The 20426-nt window shown below is 42.9% G+C and overlaps 1 long non-coding RNA gene across 8 annotated transcripts; it reads left to right on the forward strand.

Moving 5' to 3' along the window:
* The first annotated feature begins 8683 nt into the window (after positions 1-8683).
* Positions 8684-13665, forward strand: LOC123052780 (uncharacterized). Of its 8 annotated transcripts, XR_006425052.1 has the most exons (9): positions 8684-9260; positions 9331-9369; positions 9499-9622; positions 9718-9764; positions 10998-11409; positions 12011-12651; positions 12750-13016; positions 13088-13156; positions 13261-13665. It is a non-coding gene; the product is annotated as an uncharacterized lncRNA (long non-coding RNA). The 8 variants fall into 8 exon arrangements; XR_006425051.1 differs by having other exon boundaries at positions 9331-9622; XR_006425049.1 differs by having other exon boundaries at positions 8684-9369; positions 13261-13664.
* The last annotated feature ends 6761 nt before the right edge of the window (positions 13666-20426 follow it).

The raw sequence follows: 20426 nt of genomic DNA on the forward strand, positions 1-20426 counted from the left end.
AAACCTATGGCCCCCAGGTCTATCTTCATCATATTAATCTTCCAACACTTAGTTATTTCCGTTGCTTTTTACTTTGCTTTTATTTTACTTTGCATCTTTATCATACAAATACCAAAAATATTATCCTATCATATCTATCAGTTCTCACTCTCGTAAGTGACCGTGTAGGGATTGACAACCCCTTATCGCGTTGGTTGCGAGGATTTATTTCTTTTGTGTAGGTGCGAGGGACTCGCACGTAGCCTCCTACTGGATTGGTACCTTGGTTCTCAAAAACTGAGGGAAATACCTACGCTACTTTGTTGCATCACCCTTTCCTCTTCAAGGGAAAACCAACGCAGTGCTCAAGAGGTAGCACTCACCACAGCGTAAACCATTTTCTGTAAACACATATCAAACTCAATTGTATTCTCTAAAAAAAAGAAAGCTTGGATATACAGGCCAAAAAACGCTCCTCCTCATTTGCACCAGTGTCGGCCACCGTCACGCAAGTGCGGCCGTGCCGGCAGCGAATAAGACGTCATTCCTCATGGATCACGCGTGCAATTTTGTATTGTGGAAACCTAGGCGCGACCATAGTGCTACAGAAGAACATTTCTATGACTGGTAACAGATCATCGTATAAAAGCAAGGTTAGTAGGCATACAAGTACAAAAAAGCTAGCATGCCTGATTGATACTTCAGTTTAACATAAGTGGTTGAATTAGCAAGGTCTAGTAAGCATACGCGTACACGGCTTCATATCAAAGGGGTTGACTTACCATTGTGTATTAATCAGTGTACGTATGTGACATCATGGGGAAGAAGAAGACACAAAATGAGAAAAATGAGTAAAAAACCTGGACTGCCAATTCACATGCCATCGTTGGTTGGACCAAACCCTGTGCCCAGGAGCTACGGTCAGTGACCACGCGTAAGGGTGATCGAGGAGTTGTGTGGTGCGAAGGGTCATGTGTCTGCACGGTACGCGGCCACACCGGCGGATGGGGGACGACCGGGCCTTTCTCATCTTAGAAGGGAACCATAGGTAGGGAGGGGAAATACCACGCCGGTAATTCTGGCGGCTGCTATTGGCCGATGGCCATCACCGTCACGGCTGAGATTGGGAAGGATGAGCAGTAGAGCCAACTTGGTTTTTCTAAAAAAATTATGCGTGTATGTAAGAACGGAGGAAAAATATGGGAACGAAAGGTGGGGGATCTTTTGAGGAAAATCTCTATGGCGGAGGAGGGGTGGAATTATTGATAGATTTTTTTGGAGCTAAAACGCCCTTTCGGCTCTTTATTCATTAGGCGCTAGCATGCCTGACTGTATAGTTTCAGTCAGCCATCCAGGGATTACATCATACACAAGCATAGATACAGAAAGCTTTAAAGCATGCCTAGCTACACGGTGGGCTGCCGAATTTGAACGATGACTAGCGAACCGTAACTTGAATCCCTGGAAAAGATTACTCATATCCTGCATCTCTCTGAAGAGATGAAAACAATTTGACTTCTGTGGAGCTTCCCATAGGCTCTGAATTTGTTGACAGTCCGTCTCAACCTCAACATACTGAAGCCCTAAGTCATGCGCTGTCGCTAGCGCATCCCTGCAAGCGAGGATCTCGATCGTGAGGGGGTCAGTAACTCCGTCGTAGCGTGAACACCCCGCTCTCATGAACGACCCCTGGTGGTTTCGGACGACAAAACCCGCTCCACCTCTGCCATGCTCCGAGTCCGTAGCCCCATCTGTATTGATTTTCACCCATCCATCAACCGGTGGCTGCCATCTTGGTTGGACAGTAGGTTGAGGTCTACCGTTTGCTGGAACTTCTAGAGCTCGGACAATCTCCTCTATAGTAACCATGGACTGCACTGGTTGATACTCCTGCTCTCCATGTGTGTAGCTATTTCGAGAATGTCACACCGCCCACATCACTGTGATCATAATTGCCGCCACCTCTTTCTTTATCATGCTATGGTCCAGTAAATCCCGCGACCAAGTAATTGGATGTAGCCTCGGCTTGTCTATATCAAAGAAATGCTCAGCCGCCTCCCAGAAGCGACTAACATGGTCACACTCCATCAAAGAATGAAATAACGTTTCATTTTCATGGCCACACATTGGGCAGATTGGTAGCTGCTTGATATGCCGACGCTGAAGTTCCCCATAGCAGGGTAGGAAACCCTTTAGCACCCCCACCAGAATACCCTAATCTTAGGAAGAACATTCAGCTTCCATAGGAATTATTGATAGATTGATCTCTCATAATCATACAAGATCAGTTTCGGCACAAACAATGAAGGAAGTTGTGAACGTGATGCGAAAGGAAGCAAAACGTTATGAATAAGGATTGATAGATTAGATGGATACATTAGGAAAGTGTGGTCGGGGATAGATTAGGAAAGCATGGCCAGGGATAGGAAAGCGTGGTCAGGGATTGACGGTTTGTGGTTTTTGTCTCCCTCGTTATTTGCCCACCGGTTTTGGAGCGGAGATGAAAAAAATTTGGTGGGATGGCATCGTTAGGTGGGGAAGGCATCGTTCGATGGGAGGCTAACGAGACAAAATTACAACGGACTCTCCCATTGGAAGTAGAGATGAGAAACTACCAACTCCCCCTTTAGGAGTATAGATTCCTATTTCTAATTATCTACTAGCTTAATTAACTATCAGCGTAATTAATTAATTTCATTAATAACTCAGTATTCAAATTGATTCCGTACTAAAAAATTCCTATTGAAATGCACTTAATTAATTGCATAAATAATTAACAATCTGGTAATTAATTGCATTAATGGCTTGATTATTGTTTTGGCATTCGTTTCCAAACTATTATCGTCGTCCTCGAAGGGGCGGTCAAAACCTTTTTATCGTCAGTGATTGGTTGTCCTCGAGCACCTGTTGACCTCACCTGCGAATGTTTAGCAATTGTGAGCGTATGGGCGTCCTACAGAGCATGGTCATCATCCATCTTACCAACCGCTTGGTCGCCCACATCGAAAGCGCGTCGTGGCTGTTGTCCATATTCGGAAGTGCTGGTCGATGATGTCGCTGAAAGCCACTGACAGTCGATGAGAGCCTGCTGGCCACCCTTACCAGCGAGCGCTTTCAAATTGTTGGACACGCTTAACTGTCTACCTAGTTAATTAATTGCATGCCTAATTATCAAAAGGCCGAATTAATTACCTACCTAATTAATTAATTTCCTGCCAAATTGGAATAAAATTCTACTTCCAATTATCTACAGGGCTAATTAAATGTATGTTTAATGAATTAATTGCATTAATGGCTCGGTTTCAAAATTGCTTACGTGTGAAAAATCCTTTTAACTTGCACCCATAATTAGCAATCAAGTAATTAATTGCAATAATGGTTAGATTTGTTAATTGATTCAGCACTCGGTTTCCAAACTTTTTCGCATTAATGACTACATGCGAACCAACCAAACAATATACGGACTCCCCCATTAGTGTAGAGATTGATGAGTCATTTGACTCCAACAATAAACTGTTCAAAAATCAGAACAGTGAAGTGTTTTCCAGGTTTATTGGAACTAACTGCAGGAATGTGTTCCCTTTGAAGAAAATCTGGGTTCCTAAATGTTGTCTTGAGAAGATTCCCGTGCATGTCATCATGACACACCAGGGAAGAAGACTAACCCCAGATCAAAGGCTTCAATTGGCCCAAAGGCTTCATACAGATTGAGGACCTCATATATATGGTCACCCTAACGTCAATGTTTTGCAGGGAGGCTATCATCAGGCTCATGAATATGAGCATGTTTCTTCGAACCGCTATGTTTATAAATCGAAGAACTTTTCTACTTATTCATTTGAGTACTATTCACCTCCTGCAAAACTATTTGATAGGGCTTCAAAGCCAAAATTCTCAAATTTTGCACTTAGACTCATAACTTCTAAGGCACCTCTTCAGTAGTGGGTGGTTAAGAAGAATTAACTTCTCTTGCAGGGTCGGGTATCTAGCCGAAAATCACTGACTTCCGAGGACAATGTTGGGGACCGGAAAAATCTTGTGGGGCACAAGATAAAATGTCAAAATCGTCTTACCATTTGCTTCGTCCATGGATTTCTTGATGAACATCCTATCTTACCCTCAATTAATCTTACATTTCATAGCCTATGTCATCAAATGTTTTCGCTTCACAATTCTCTCCTTGAAGCCTATCCAACTAACTGCATTGTAGGGTACAACTCCGAAAGCTACTGAATGGATCATGGATAGTGAATGCACTAACCACATGACTGGTGATCGAAGTCTTCTTCTAGATTCTACTCTTCGACCATCTACAAAAAGCCATATTACATTTGCTGAAACTGGTAAAAGCAAGGTATTGGGTCTAGGTAGGGTTGCTATATCAAAGGATCAACACATGGATAAAGTGATGCTTGTTGAATCCCTTGGATACAACCTAATGTCTGTCTCAATGCTTTGTGATCTTGACATGATTGTGATATTTGGAAAATATCGGTGTCTTGTGCTAATGGCTTCTGACAAAACTTGAGTCTTCGAAGGTTATCGAAGAGGTGATATGTATATGGTAGATTTCTCTGTAGGACCACAACTTGCCGTATGTCTTCGATCAAAAGCTTCAGTGTGCCGGCTTTGGCGTGGAAGGCTAGGACATGGGGGCATGAGGAACTTGCACACTCTTGTGAAGAAGAAGCACATCATTGGCATCAAGAGCGTCAAGTTCAAGAAGGACCATTTATGTGCTGCTTGCGAAGCCGGGAAGATGAATAGGGCAAAACATCCCTCAAAGACAATCATGACGACTTCACGTCCCTTTGAGCTGCTACACATGGACTTATTTGGCCCTACTCACTACTGTACCCTTACTACTACTGCACATCTTTATGACTTCGTGATTGTTGATGATTACTCTAGATATACTTGGGTGCACATAATTCTCTATAAGACTGAAGTGCAGGATTTCTTCAGACAATTTGCCAATCGTGCCATGACCAGTCATGGCATCAAGATGAAGCACATCAGGAGTGACATTGGCACATAATTCAATAACACTGGCCTCGGCACTTATCTTGATACACTCGGCATTACTCGTGAGCTATCCGCTCCATACACTCCTCAGTAGAATGGCATCGTGGAGTGCAAGAACATGACTCTTATTGAGATGGCCCGTACGATGCATGATGAATACAAGACTACGCAGAAGTTCTAGCCTAAAGCCGTTGATAATGCATGCCACATTGTCAACAGAGTATATCTTCATAAATTCTTCAAGAAGACATCTTATGAACTACTCACTGGTAAGAAATCAAATGTAAGTTATTTCAAAGTCTTCGATGCTGGGTGCTGGATAAGGGATCCACATCACACTCCAAATTTGCACCGAAAGCACATGAGGGTTTTATGCCTGGTTATGGAAAGGATTCGCACACCTACAGGGTCTTCAACCTCTTTCACTATAAAATGGTTGAAACTGTAGATGTGCGGTTCGATGAGACTAATGGCTTACAAAGAGAGCACCTGCCAAATGTGCTAACTGAAGTTTCGAGCTAGTGAAGCTAACAAGCTAATGGGTATTGGAGAAATCATACCCATTAAGGAACAAGGCGATGATAAGTTGTGATTCCAACCCTTGTTCAACATGAAGACAATGCTGAGACTGAATACAATGGTGAAGATGAGGACAATGATCGGCAACAGCAAAGTCTTTGCCCTGTTTATTCGCATGTTGCTAATGATGTTCAGATTCAGAAGATAATTGATAGCATCAATGCAACTGGGCCACTTAGTCGATCAAGAGCTATGCAACTAGCAAACTTCTGTGGGCACTGCATTCGTCTCCATATCCGAACCCAAAAAGGTTGATGAAGCTTTCATGGAACCATAATGTTTTCAAGCTATGCAAGAAGAGCTTCAACATTTTGAGCTAAATAATGTGAGAGATCTTGTCAAACATCCTGATCTGGGCAAGCACAATATTATTGGCACCAAATGGATCTACCGCGAAAACAAGATGAACATGGTCAAGTAGTCAAAAACAAAGCTCGTCTCGTTGCTCAAGGTTACACACAAGTAGAAAGATTTGACTCCGATGAAACCTTTGCTCCTGTGTCTAGACTTGAAGCCATTTGCATACCGCTAGCCTATGCAAATCACAATGACATCCTCCTGTACGAAATGGATGTGAAGAGCACTTTCCTCAATGGCAAAATTGAAGAAGAAGTCTATGTTGCTCAACCACCTGGTTTTGAAGATCCCAAGCATCCTGACATGGTCTACAAGCTCAACAAGGCATTGTATGGCCTCAAACAAGCACCTCGAGCTTGGTATGAAACACTCAAAGAATTCCTGAAGAGAAAAGGCTTCAAACCTAGTTCTCTACATCCCAATCTCTTCACGAAGACATATGATGGAGAACTGTTTGTATGGCAAATCTATGTGGATGACATTATCTTCGGCTGCAGTGACAAAAGATACAATGATAAATTCAGTCGCATGATGCAAGAACGGTATCATATGTCCATGATGAATCAAGTCACATGATGCCAAATCTATGTGGAAGACATTATTTTCGGCTGCACTAAAATTATCCTACTTGGTCTTCAAATCTGCCAACAATGCAATGGCATCTTCATATCCCAAGAAAAACATCTGAAAAATTGTCTGAAGAAGGTTGGAATACAGGAATGCAAGGCTACAAGACGCCAATGCCAACCAACGGTCAATTAGGCTCCGACGACAATGGTAAAGAGTTCAATCAAAAGGTATACCGCTTCATGATAGGTTCTTTATTGTACTTATATGCATCTAGGCCAGATATAGTGCTTAACATTTGCATGTGCGCCCGATTCCAAGCGGCACCAAAGGAGTCGCATCACCTCACGGTGAACTGTATACTTCGATATTTGGCTCACACCCCAACACTAGGATTATGGTATCCAAAGGACCCAGATTTTGTTCTAGTTGGATTCTCAGATGCTGATTATGCCAGTGACAAGGTGGATCGCAAGTCTACATCAGGCACATGCCATTTTCTTGGTCGATCAGTTGTCTGTTGGTCTTCAAAGAAGCAGAACTGTGTGTCACACTCCACTGCAGAAGCTGAATACATTGCTGCTGAATCTTGCTCCGCTCAACTTCTCTGGATGAAGAAATCCTCAAGGACTATGTCATCAACAAGAAGATGGTGCTCCTCTACTGCGACAATGAAAGCACCATCAAGATTGCACACAATTCTATTCAGCACTCAAAGACAAAGGACATTCAGATTCGTCATCATTTTCTCAGAAATTATGTGTTGAAGGAAGACACACACACACACACACACACACACACACACACACACACACACACACACATATATATATATATATATATATATATATATATATATAGGGTCGCGCTATTCGTCACCCTGGGTGAGGAATAGTTATTCTTCACCCCCTCTCTATTTTGACATCAATGCACCGTATTTTTACGTTTTGTAAATTTTGTCTTATTTCATACATAAAAAAAAGAACGTAAGAAAATATGTACTCGCCGTAAAAAATATTTTATGTTACATAAAATTACAAATGTAAAAACATATTGTAAAACATACATAAAATGTGATTTTTCTGATCTTATAACTTTTTTTAGACCAAATTTTACATATTGAATTAATGTGCATGTAACTATTTATATTCTAAACGTAATTTATTTAGGAAGTGATCGTAAGATTATCTCGGGTGAAGAATAACTTATTCTGCATCCTGGGTGATGAATAGTAACACTATATATAGGACGACAGTTTGGGACACCTAGGTGCCCAGGCACCTTGCCTATCCGTCGTTGAATCGTGTTCAGCGACTGATTTGGCAACAAATGTAAATGCCTTAATTACTAGTTAATTTGGCAGGCTTTAATTCTTTAACCATCCATGCATGCATGTCACCTCATAGAAAAGGAAGGAGATTAAAATACCATACTGAATAAAAATTAGCACTTATTGTTTCGTAGAATAAGTCACTAGGTATGTAAATACTCGTGTATTTTACGTAATTTCAGTAGTAGGCATAGACATACACACCACATATTTGGGTATATACATACTCGTACATATACTTTTTTGCATGGTAACCACATACATACATAATTTCGTTACTTGGTATATGCATACCCACGTATGTAAATAATTTTTTTAGTAGGTATATGCATACCCACGTATGTATATAATTTTGTTAGTAGGTATATGCATACCCGCGTAGGTATATAATTTTGTTAGTAGGTATATGCATACCCGCGTATGTATATAATTTCGTTACTAGCTAGAACATAGAATAATTTATTATATACATACCCGCGTATTAGATAAAAAAAAGAACATAGTAGTTCAGAAAATAATTTATTAGGTATATAATACCCGCTTATGTGCATAATTTCGTTAGTAAGTATTTGATACCCGTATTAGATAGTTAGGAGACAAAAGTACGTGTATTAGATACCCATAGTAGGTAAAAAAAAACAATAATATGATTTATTGTATGGCAAGTCTTGCATGCCTAATATTTAAAAATGAAAACAAAATGTAAGAATGGAAAGCTTTGCATGAAGAATAGTTAGGAAAGAAATCAAACAATCATTGTGCAGCGATACCTACCTAAAACGAGCAAGGTGCCCAAGCACCTAGGTGTGTGTATATATATATATATATACCGCCCACCTCCTTCACGGCGCCGGCCGCCTGCCTCCACCACGCGCCGCCCTCCTCCTTCCCATGCGCCGGCCACCTACATCCATTGCGCAGATCCCGCCGCAGCCCCAAAACCTAAACGGCGCCGCTGTTGTCGTCCCGCACTGGATCGACCCGCCGCTATCGCTCTGCTGCCGTGTACACGCGGTTCAACGCCTCAGCCCCAGGCCGTTCAATGCCTAGCCGGCCTGCGGCTCCTCCATGGACACCTAGCTCCTCTACAAGAGCCGCCGCGGCCCACGGCAGCCCATGGTGGCGGAGTTCGTTGCGTCCATCAGTCCAACCCCATGGCTTCAGGGTGCCCGAGTTTTGTCGCGGCCGTCAGTTCGGACACCTCCGTCACTGTGTGCGTTGCTACCACGGCCATTTGCGTCACTGCGTGCTCCGTCACCGGCCTCATGCGCACCGTGACCCCTGGCGCACTCCTTCCTCTCCCTGACGATGTTCGTGCCCTCCCACGCTTGATCTCCTGCTGCAGCGATGAGCTCTTCTACATTGCTGAAGTTCCGTACCTGACGGCACCAGCACGAGGATGCAGCAGCCAGGCTGGACCCCAGTTCGTGCCTCCCTCTCTCTCCCTTAGCTACATCATCACTGTTGAAGTGCTGCTGATTGATTTCTTGTAGTGAACTTGGTGCTCCGTAGGTGCCTGCTGGTATATGCAAGTGAGGGCCAGCATTTTTTTCTTCAGATTCTTGTGTTTGTACAAGGGCTAAAAGTATTTAGTTGTACAAATTGAAATTCCACATAATCCTCTGACTGCAAGTTTTACTTGTGACTTTGATGCTTCGTAGGTGCTTAAAAGTATTTAGGTGGGTGGTCCGACACCGCTGCTTCCAGCAGTCCAAGATCGCCACCGGAGGCCTTCACTGTCGCAATGCCTACTTTCGCCCGCGCCTCCTTCCCGGTCATCGTGAGGTACACCCTGCTCGAAATCTCTCTTCTCCATCTCCCGACGGTGAAGATCTCCATGCCTCATGTTTGAACTGACATTTTATTTTGAATTGAACTAGTGCTGCTTTGATTCAGACCTGATGGAAGAAGGCAGAACCTCTCTCTCGTACGTAGTAATATTGCTCTCTCATCTCTCATCTCGTAGGCAGTAATATTGCTCTCTCATCTCTCATCTCGTAGGTAGTAATATTTTGATGAATGTGTTACAAAACAAATGTCGTGTTGACATTCAGTAGCTTTGTGAGAGTAGCACAGAGAAACGTAGTTGTGTTGTGGATGACAAAGAACACATGTGACAGCAAGTCCAGGTATTACTACATCGGGAGTACAAAATTACTTTTACTGAGAGATCACTTGAATCCTTGATAGCTACTAGCCATAGGAACTTAACCCAGAAAAAAATGTGCGAAAAAGAAACATTTTGTACTACCATTAGTCATCGATGGCGTGTAATGTTATATTTTCTTGCTTCCCTAGCGTTGAATTAGAACAACATTTTCAAGAGCTGCATTAGCTCATTACTTATCTCTTGTACTGTTAATTTTATTTTCAAAACCGAACTTGTACTGGGTACATGAGTTCCGATAGTAGCTTATCTTTCACAAATTTTACATAATCAAGCATTCTTGATGTGCTGCCTTTCTTCCAGATATATAGATTCAGTTTTGAATCCGATTCTCAAATCAGACAATCATAATTCTATTGCCAGTTCTGAAACAAAGAAATGTTTGCGTAACAGTCCCATAAACAGCACCAAAACGAATCCCCATCCTTGGTAACTTGCTGGCTTTGATCTTCCAGGGTAGCATGAATGATCAGTACTCCCTTTAATAAATGTGCGCTCATCGAAAAAAATCAGCAGAATTGGTACTATGAACTTCTGTGCTGGTCGGTCTTGTGTGTTACTTTAATGTTGGACTCAGGAATTTGGCATTAAAATGAAATCATACACAAGCTGAAACATAGAGCTCGCAGCTTCTGTTTGTAGTTTGAACTTAGGCTCGTCTCTCTCCCTCTGTCGTACTTCAATCGTTCTTTGCCATGATGTTGAATCAGGTAACTGTTCTTGCATTGCAGCAGTAATGTTTATTTGGTGCAGAAAGCTCACAAAAAAAACCATCTCGATTAATTAGCATTTTGGAAGTGCATGCTTTGGCAATTAACTGCTGAGTGCATCTATCTTTCCCCTGCAATATGTATAGTGTGGTGTAGTCAGTATGCTGAAGATGAAGTTTCTTGTCGAACTTTTCCAGTTAATATACATGGTACTTGGTCATATATTTCACATGTACTTACATCATTGTTAAGCATCTTTCCATCTAAACTTCCATTCCTACAGGTGAAGAATACATAGCAGGATCTGCCCCAGCAAACCACATGTCGCCGGGGGCGCTCTGCCTCTCCTATGCACCCCCTGCTTCCATCTCCCTCCACCGCCGCCCTCCCTTACCCCTCCGCAGTTCTTGGCACCGCGGCTGTTGCCCCGCACTGGATCGACGCGCCGCTATTGCTCTGTCGCTGCGTACAGAGAGTTCAACGCCGCAACCCCCGTCCGTTCAATGTCGCCGCCATGGCCGTGCCCCACTCCAACTCCCTCGCCTGTGCTTCCATGGCGAAACAGTGCAACCTGCAGGAGGAACCGTGGGGGGTCGAGGACGTCCAGCTCGGCAGTCCAACTCAGCATGATTCACGTCATCGTTGGCCCCATGTTCGCTGGCAAGACCACCGCGCTTCTCCGACGGCACCGGCAGGTACTCACCCCCGTCCCGTCTCTTGCTTACTGCTTCATTTCACGTTGCTAAAAACAAAATACAAGCAAGTTCAAATTGAAAATAATGAGAAGCTAGATGTTTAAAAAAATCAGAAGTTATTTTAGTGAATCTCTTTTGAAAATTAGCTCACGTTTTAGTGAATCAGAAGTAGTTTGTATTTTTTTGCTTGATGTGTGTTCTTGAGCAGTTCAAAACATGTACTTGTTCCGTGGTTTGCTATAGCACTTGTTAGATTGCTCTCCAAAAAAAATCATGTATTCATGAATTTGCAACTGGTGTAGCAGCCTGTATGTATTTTATCATCAGTTCATAAAGAAAAGTTGAAACAGTGCAGTGTGCGTGTTAAAAAAATAATTCAGTTTTATATTGTGTGGTAGTTTTCACTTCATAGAAAATTTCCAACAGTTCGGCCAAAATAAAGTTTGCATAGTTCATACTCGAGAGGCAGTACTGTTCTGACAGAAAACATCAGTTCAAATATATATGCAGGAGGTTGAGAGCCAAAAAAACTGATTTTTTTGTGTTTAATTTTTCAGCTGTAAGATAGAAAATTTTCTCTCTTGTCTATCTTGGTTCTCAGGAAAATTGGGTTGGGAGTCGACAAGCCGGGCAAAATGTGTTGCTACTTCTACAATATCAAAGATGATGAGATTCTGGTCTTGCTCGTCGAGGACCCAATCACAGGGCAGTCTGTCGCTGCTGCAATGCATTAGGAAAAGTTCAAGTTTCCTATTAGATTTAGTTCTATTGGAAAAGGGCCGCCCTCACCGCGCTTATCCCCGTCGCCGGAGGGTCGGCGTGCAGGGGTTGGGCCATAGCCGACAGTTCCGGTCGTCCCCTGCCACTGCTCAATCTTCTCGCCTAACCCCCTTCCTCCCCGATCTGCTACTGATGTACCCCAACTACCACTGGAGCTTCGGGGAGCACTCCTCCGTCCAAGTTGAGCATTGGGCGCCGTCCGAGTAGAGCACTGCACCCCGTCCAAGTTCCCATCTAATGTTGAACGTTAAATTTTGTCATGTTGAAATAATATAGCACTGAGCACCCTACAATTTTTTTTGCTTGAGCGCTGAGCAAACAGTGGGGCCTGGAGGAGTCACAGGGTCGAGGACCTCCTGCTCAACAGTACAACTTCTTGTTTTGTGGCCAGTCGCTCAAGGAGCTGAGTGCAGGCCGCAGTAAGTACATGATTACTAATATTAGGATATGTATGTGGTCCCAGTAAGTACATGAGTATTAATTAGCAAGTTTGGTCGCTTCTGAAAACTGTAAAATGTCAGCTTGTACTGATGCATTCCAAAAATGTGTTGTGTTTTCAGGAAAAAACATTTGTCGGGTTTTTGGTGGCCAAATATTGTTGATATGGAGATGAATAACTATGCGGATGCGCTCCTGTTGTTTTTCTGGAAAAAAAGATGCCATGTTTACACATCCATATTTAATTTTGGAAGGTTCACACATCCATATTAGAGAGATTCATCGGACATAATTTTGTAAGGTCAGAAAAAGCAATTGCTCAGTACATCACAGCAACTCTTCGATGCAAAAAGGGTGGCTCTTCTCAAGTCAGCAGCTAACCAAACTGGGTAAGTTTTCAGAAATTCATTCTAGTGTCAAACGTTGGTGAGATTCTGATTAAGACTTTTGTCCATTCCAGCAACTTCAGGGTAGCTCAGTCAAATATGGCAGCTGTGTAGTAAACAATTTCAGTTGAGAAATCAGCAAGGTGTAATGCATATTATCTTCTATAACTCATTTCACTTCACGATTTCTTCACCTATTTGTTGTTTCCTAATTATCCTAATTCCTAAATGTCCTACTCAACTTCAGCGCCATGCTCAGTCCAACCCCGTGGCTTCAGGGTGGCCGAGTTCGTAGTGACCATCAGTTTGGAGACCTGCGTCACTGCGCGTGTCGCTACCATGGCCCCCTGTGTCACTGCATGCTCCGTCAACAGCCTCCTACACAAGGAAAAGCAACAGGAGTAGAGGCGTCTGAGATGCTCTGTTCTACAGAGGTGGCTGATTACGTTTGTCAGTTTGTAATACTTTGGCCGCAGTGTACTTATGTATCTTTTTCTGGCCGGAGCACGACCAGAGCTTATGTCAGTACGAACTTTGATTGTAATGGTACTACAAACTCTATGAAAACACCAGCAATCCATTTTTACTGGTACTTACCTTTTATACAGTCCACATGGATTGTGCCCCTATTACCAATTGTGGTACAAAAATGCACTGTGCTCACCATTTTATTTTAGTTCATCAGTTTGTAATACTTTAAAAAGAGAAGGTAAAAGTGAACCATTTAGTTTTGTATTATAAAAAGTGTTAATGTGAGAAACTTCAAAAACATCTTGTTTAATAAGTTCTGCTTGTTCTGTGCAAAAATGGTATGGTTCATACATTCTCGTCGATCTCGTTGTAATCGTCCTTGTTTTTGTGAGTTTCTTGATGCAAGTTTTGTGGTCAGTCCAGATGGGAGAAAGTGATCCGTCCAAAGCGTAATCATGTGACGTTGACGTCCAGGTTCTACAACTGATCCGTACAAATAAAAATGGTGGTCCGTTCTATAAATGAAAAATGGTTTAATTAAAAATATTGATCAGTACAAGTTAAAAACGGTGGTCCGTTCGGAATTCAGAATAAAAGAAATGACTGAAATTCAAATTGTAAAAGTTCAAGCAAAAGAAAACCCCATGCAATTCAAATGGTAAAAGTACAAGTCCAGAACATCGTTGTAAAAAAATGTAGTTCAGAAAAAAGAATTAAAAACATTTTCTTTTTGAAAAAAATATCATTCAGTTCAATGATACAAACCATGCAAGTATAGGGCGCGACGATATAGTAAACCGTTGAAAACTTACGAGTAAAAATATTACCAAAAACAGATCAAAGTCTAGTTAGTGAAAACACGCTTAGTACAAACCCATGCAAATATCAGTACAAGTACTCTTTTTTCAGAATCATTCAAAATTACTCTACAAAAAATAGCTCAGTACAAACACATACATATATCAGTACGAGTACTCTGTTTTTCAGATGGGAAAACAGCAGGATCCGTCTTGCCGTATTCAAAATTACTCTTTAACGATTGCGAATTTGAGAAAATGTTCAACATGAATAAGTTTCGCATTTTCAATAGATTTCCAATGGTATATTATTTGCCCCATTTTAATAAACTTTTTAACAAAATCACGTTCAAAACTAATTTTAACTGTATTTGAATTCGTACCTAAATCGTAAGGAATTAGAAAAAACTTTCTATACGCAAAAGTTGCAAATTTTCCATAGCTTTCCAATGTCATATCATTTGCATCAATCCGACAAACCGTTTGAAATAAACAGCGAAAATACGTTTCACCCAGAATTTCACCATTTTTCAAATTACTTTTAAATCATATAGAATTTGAAAAAATAGTAGATATATGGAAGATGCGGATTTTAACAAGCTTTCCAACGCCATCTCATTTGCTCAATTCTGACAAACCGTTTGAAAACTAAGTCCAAAATACGATTCACGTTTTTGGTTTTTTTAAAAATGTTTTTTTCAAAACTGCTCTTAAACCATAATTTTTTTGCAAAAACAAATTATATGATTGTAATGTAGATGGCAAGAGCTTTCCAACAATATATTATACGCCCCATTTCGACAAAAAATTGCAAAAAAATTGAACTAAAGAAGACGATTTTCAACGGATAATGAAAGTATCAGTTCAACCGCTCGAATTCATCAGTTCAAGTAGGGTAACAGAATAATATTCTGTTACGCGAAATAGAATAGCCCAGATGCCAGATGTATATATATATATATATATATATATATATATATATATATATATATATATATATATATATAGGGTGGGTCTATTATAATAACACCTTTTAAGACCTTATTCTGCTAACACCTCACCCGACGTACAGTGCCCAACGCATACCGAACCTCCCCATCCCCCACGACCCAACCCACCTCCACCATCTTCCTCCTTCTGCCTCATCCCCAACTTCCTCCCCAACCCGCCCCGCACCCGTGCTCCACCCCGAGCCGCCGCCCCTACTATCCCCACCTTCTCCGACGCACGCACGCACCCCACCCTAGCCACCATCTCCGTCACGACGCGGCCCACCCGAGCCGCCGTCCCACAATCCCCACCTTCTCCGGCGTGGCCCACCCCACCTGAGCCACCACCCACCCTCCCACCTTCTCCGGTGTGGCCTGCCCCACCCGAGACGTCGTCTCACCTCCCACCTTCCCCGGCGGGATCCTCCTCCCACCCCTGCCCAGCGACCAACCCCAGCCGCGCGACCGCCGGATCCGGTGGGATCCTTCCTCCCGTGCATGCCCGACGACGCGTGCATCGCAAACAGAGGCGATGTGGCCCCTCACCCCGGCCCCCCGAGCCCCTCCCCGCGACGGCGCGCCCCGGTGGTCGCCGAACCCGGGCGCCTCCATCTTCCAAAGGTCCACGGCTTTGCCCCTACCTTGTTTTAATTACTGGATCCGGCTTCCGTCTCACCCGTGGGCACCTACGCCCGCCGCGTCGACCAGGGGAGAAAAAGGAGTACGCCCCCATTCCCTTACCCATCGAACTGCATCTCCGCATGTACAGTGCAGACGCCCTGTCCTCGTCTAGATCGGGGCCATGGCTGCCTCCCCCAAGCTCCTCCTTCCCTCGCCGGCGAAAGAGCACGAGAGTCATGCTGTAATTTTTTCTGGCCAGAGCCGCCGTTGACCGCAGTGCAGTCCACATGTGTTCTGATTGAATTTTGTTTTTTGCATCGGCTGCAGTTTACTCAAGCAGAGAAGTTCACTTTCTTCTTGAAAGCTTTTGTGCAGCTCATCGCCGGCGGCAGCGTGCGGTTTTGATTCGAGGAGCGTGCAGTTTGATTCTGAGTCAGGGAGCCACGCCGCAGCGCCTCTAGCCGTGCGTCCCCTTGCTGGGATTTTCTTGTATGAGAGGTGTACGAAGGCCACCCGACAAGGCGGACGAGTCTGCTGTCTCTGGCCAAGGCGAGGATGGCCACACGGTGAGGTGTACGCCAACCTATAGTCCACCTCGTGCGTGTGGTTTCGGTGCTGCTCCTCGTCTTCTTTTTTTGAATTTGTGCCATGCAGTTTGCTGTGAAATGTTTGTGTTCTAATAATAGGTGCAGTTTGTTGTAAATCCCTCTGTGGTTCACTTTGTGTAAAAAGGAGAAAAAGAAAAAAATTGCATTGACATTGAAGTGCGATTTTGGTCGCATGGCGGTACATTTTAGGTGGTTATGCAGTGCGGGGTGCAGTCCAGCGGTGTGCGGAGGGCAAAGGCATAGGGGCGCGAGGGCACAGTCCCGCGACAGGCAACGCAGTAGTCGGATTTTCAATTTGACTGATGTTTATTGTACAGTGCACCTGCTCTATCTATGGCGTATTGCTCGGCGTGCACTTGGTTTTGTGGCCGGTAGGTATTAAATTTGTTTTAGAATAATCGCAAAAGTGCTTCTGCCTCTCGATGTCATAGCCGTGCAGTCCGGAAGCGCCCCATTGCAGTTTGGTATTACTTTTCTTGCAGATAGTTGTCTCGGTGCAGTTTGGCTCGATCGGCAATGCAGTTCAGCTGGTTTGTGGATGCAGGTTTCTGTGTGCACTGCTTCTGTTAAAGAATGATATGTGAAAATTTGTAGGGACTTGTTCTGTAAGAAAATGTTACCCAGGATGTTGTTTAGTTTAAAATTCCTTCGTGGTTCATTTTGTAAAGCGAGAAAAAAGAAAAAGAAAAATAAGAAATGGATATGTATGTTTTGAAGCTGAGTTTGTTGTCTCACAAAGTTTGCTATAAAACTCCTCTGTTGTCCACTTGGTAAACACAAAACAAAAAAGATCTCAAAATGAAGCTCGCTTCTATATTAGATGTAGTTCACTCGCTTAGTCCCTGCGGTCCACTCGCTTGGTCAACGCGCGTAAAAAAATTAATAAGTATGAAAAAATACAACAAAAACTCATGAGGTTCACTTTTTATAGTGTTGCGGTTCATTTTCGGGAGTGTTGCGGTCCACTCTCGTTCATAAAAAAGTTGAAAAAAAGACAACAAAAACTTATGCGAGAAAGTTTATGTCCGACAAAAAGAAATCATGAAGTTCACTTGACTGCCTGCTGCAGTGCGGTTTTCCGTTTGAAGCAGTGCCTTCTTCTGTCCGATGAAAGGTCCACTCGCTTGGTCAACGCGCGTAAAAAAATAATAAGTATGAAAAAAATACAACAAAAACTCATGAGGTTCACTTTTGGTAGTGTTTCGGTTCACTTTCGGAAGTGTTGCGGTCCACTCTCGCTAAAAAAAGTTGAAAGAAAGACAACAAAAACTTGTGCAAAAAAGTTTACGTCCGACAAAAAGAAATCATGAAGTTCACTTGACTGTCTGTTGTAGTGCGGTTTTCAGTTTGAAGCAGTGCGTTCTTCTGTCCGATGAAGTACACACGATGATTTTGGTCTCGCGAAAAAAGTGTCCGCTTTTCGGTAAATTTAAAACTGCTCTTAAACCGTAAGGAATTAGAGAGAGTGTTCTACATGAAGAAGTTGCATCTCGTCGATATCTTTCCAACGGCATATCATTTGAATCATTCCGACCAGCGGTTTGTAAAAAAAATCCCGGAAAACGGCCGCAGCCACTCATCGTGCGCCGCACGATTTTCAAAATTAACTTAAAACTGTAAGGAATCTCAAAACCATTTCTACATATGAAAGTTGCGCCTTGTCCATAGCTTTCCAACGACGTATTACACGCCTCGTTTCGACAAACGGTTAAAAAACTGGAGCGAAAACAGTACCGAAAATTTGAATTTTTTTGAAAAACAGAATTGCGCGATTTACTAAATTTGAAACTGCTCTTAAACCGTAACGAATTAGAGAAAATAATAGATATGAAAAAGATGCGCCTCGATGATATCTTCCCAACGGTGTATCATTCGCTTTATTCCGAAAAGCGGTTTAGAAAAAAACGCGAAAAAACGCTCACTGCCACTCGTCATCCGCCCCACTATTTTTGAAACTGATCTTAAACCGAGAGGAATCTCGAAAAGTGTTCAACATGGCGAAGTTGCGCCTAATCAATATCTTTCCAATGGTATATTACACGCCTTGTTTCGACAAATGGTTAAAAAACTAGAGTGAAAACAGTACCAAAAAACTCTGCGTGCAGTTTTTTGCGACGGGAAGTTCACTCACGTGAGTACTGCAGCACACTTGGTTCAAACAATGACGTGCACTTGCGTTGAGCATGCAGTGCGGAAGTGTTACAGAATAGTTATTCTGCTAATATTAGCAGAATAGACCGGCTGTATATATATATATATATATATATATATATATATATATATATATATATATATATATATATATATATATATATATATATATTCTGTCCTCAACATCATTCACTTATAGCTCTGTCCTCAAATTGCCATTCTCTGCAATAAGTGAATGTCATCGGACCCCATCTGTGCTTATTGCTCCTACTCTCACTACTTCATATGCATTCTACTGACATGTGTTGATTGCCTTCACTATGTCCTTCTCAGTCGAAGATTTTGAGACCAACATTTAAAACAGTTTTATTATCTTTTCCATTTTGCCAAAATCCGTAGAAGTCGGCCCGCCCGCCAGACCAGCTATGTGGTGGGGTCGTGGCACAATTGTTTAAAGTGTGCATGCATGCCACACGTCGCGTAGATGTGAACCGCCAGGGGTAGCGCAGTAAATTCACAGCGCAACGCTCCTTCTTATAAATACAACGCCCCCGGGTCATTAATTCATCTACTCCCATCACCATCTCGCTCGCAACCATAGCGCCATCTCTAGCCTTCATCGTCGCCGGAGAAGAAATGCTTAGCTGCCTTGACTTCACCGACTTCGTACTCACGCCGGCTGCAGTCATCTTCGCCCCGCTGCCACCGTAGCTATCATCCGCCGCCAAGTTAGGGTGCTGGAGATTGAACTGCTCGACCTCCTCTCTGACTCGTCTTGCAATTCGTTCCTTGTTCTTGACCGGTAAATAAAATCTCATTTTTTACTGTCTGTTTGATCTGTTAAACTTCCTATATCTTTAGAAAGTTGTTTTGTCACTTCCAAATTTGGATCTTCTATCTATGGTATCTCATGATTCGCCAAGTACTTTCACTTATGCTTCACAAATAGTGTGATTCCTCACTTGTACTTATTCATGGATTCGTACAAATCTAGGATCAACATATCCCAGTAAGTGAATGTCTTTTCATTGTGAGGTCAGTGTCTTCAAACTAATTTAATCTTCAAAATCCTCTAAGAATGTATATGACCTCTCCTGCTTCCCTCGCATCTCTAATGCTTTAATAGGTACATGTCCGTGGGTGAGTCTCTTGGTTCTCATACTCTGAATTCATTTGCAAACTTCCTACAACTTCACCTTGACTCTCATGAAGCTAGTTCCTGTATACCAAGCAGAGTGAAGCTAATCATCACTGTGAAGCCAATGGCTGGAGGAAAGTCATAAAAGAAAGGGGACAGGCAGTGCAGAGAGAACACTGCACTGGATCTGCCTCCAGAGCTCTATGATATGTACAAGTCTGATCCGGAGGAAACATATGGGGAGCGCAAATAGCGCGTTCAATGGATTTGCAGGTACTGGGCTGAACAGTGGTTTCAATATAAGTCTGTGAACTCAGAGTACGCTGCCAAGAATGATGTGGGACCACCGTGGGCTGATATCGTCTACAAGAAGCTTCATGCGCAGACAAAGGTTAAAGCCATTTAGTTGAAATTCTTCCCATGCATGGTGAGAAGGCCAATGCCCCAAGATGCTGATCCAACAAGCATACTATGGTGCCGAGATGGTGGTCACTTCGAAGCCAACTATCAACTTGCCAGGTGCTCTGCTGCCCAAAACAAAAAGGACTATGGGATTGACTTCAATCCAGGTCCTGCTGAACCAAGCCCAGATGGCACCCGCGAAGCTGAACCCAATAGCATTGGTCCCGTTGATGACC

The sequence above is a fragment of the Triticum aestivum genome, chromosome 2D, assembly GCF_018294505.1.
Source record: "Triticum aestivum cultivar Chinese Spring chromosome 2D, IWGSC CS RefSeq v2.1, whole genome shotgun sequence".
NCBI classification, from domain to species: Eukaryota; Viridiplantae; Streptophyta; class Magnoliopsida; order Poales; family Poaceae; genus Triticum; species Triticum aestivum.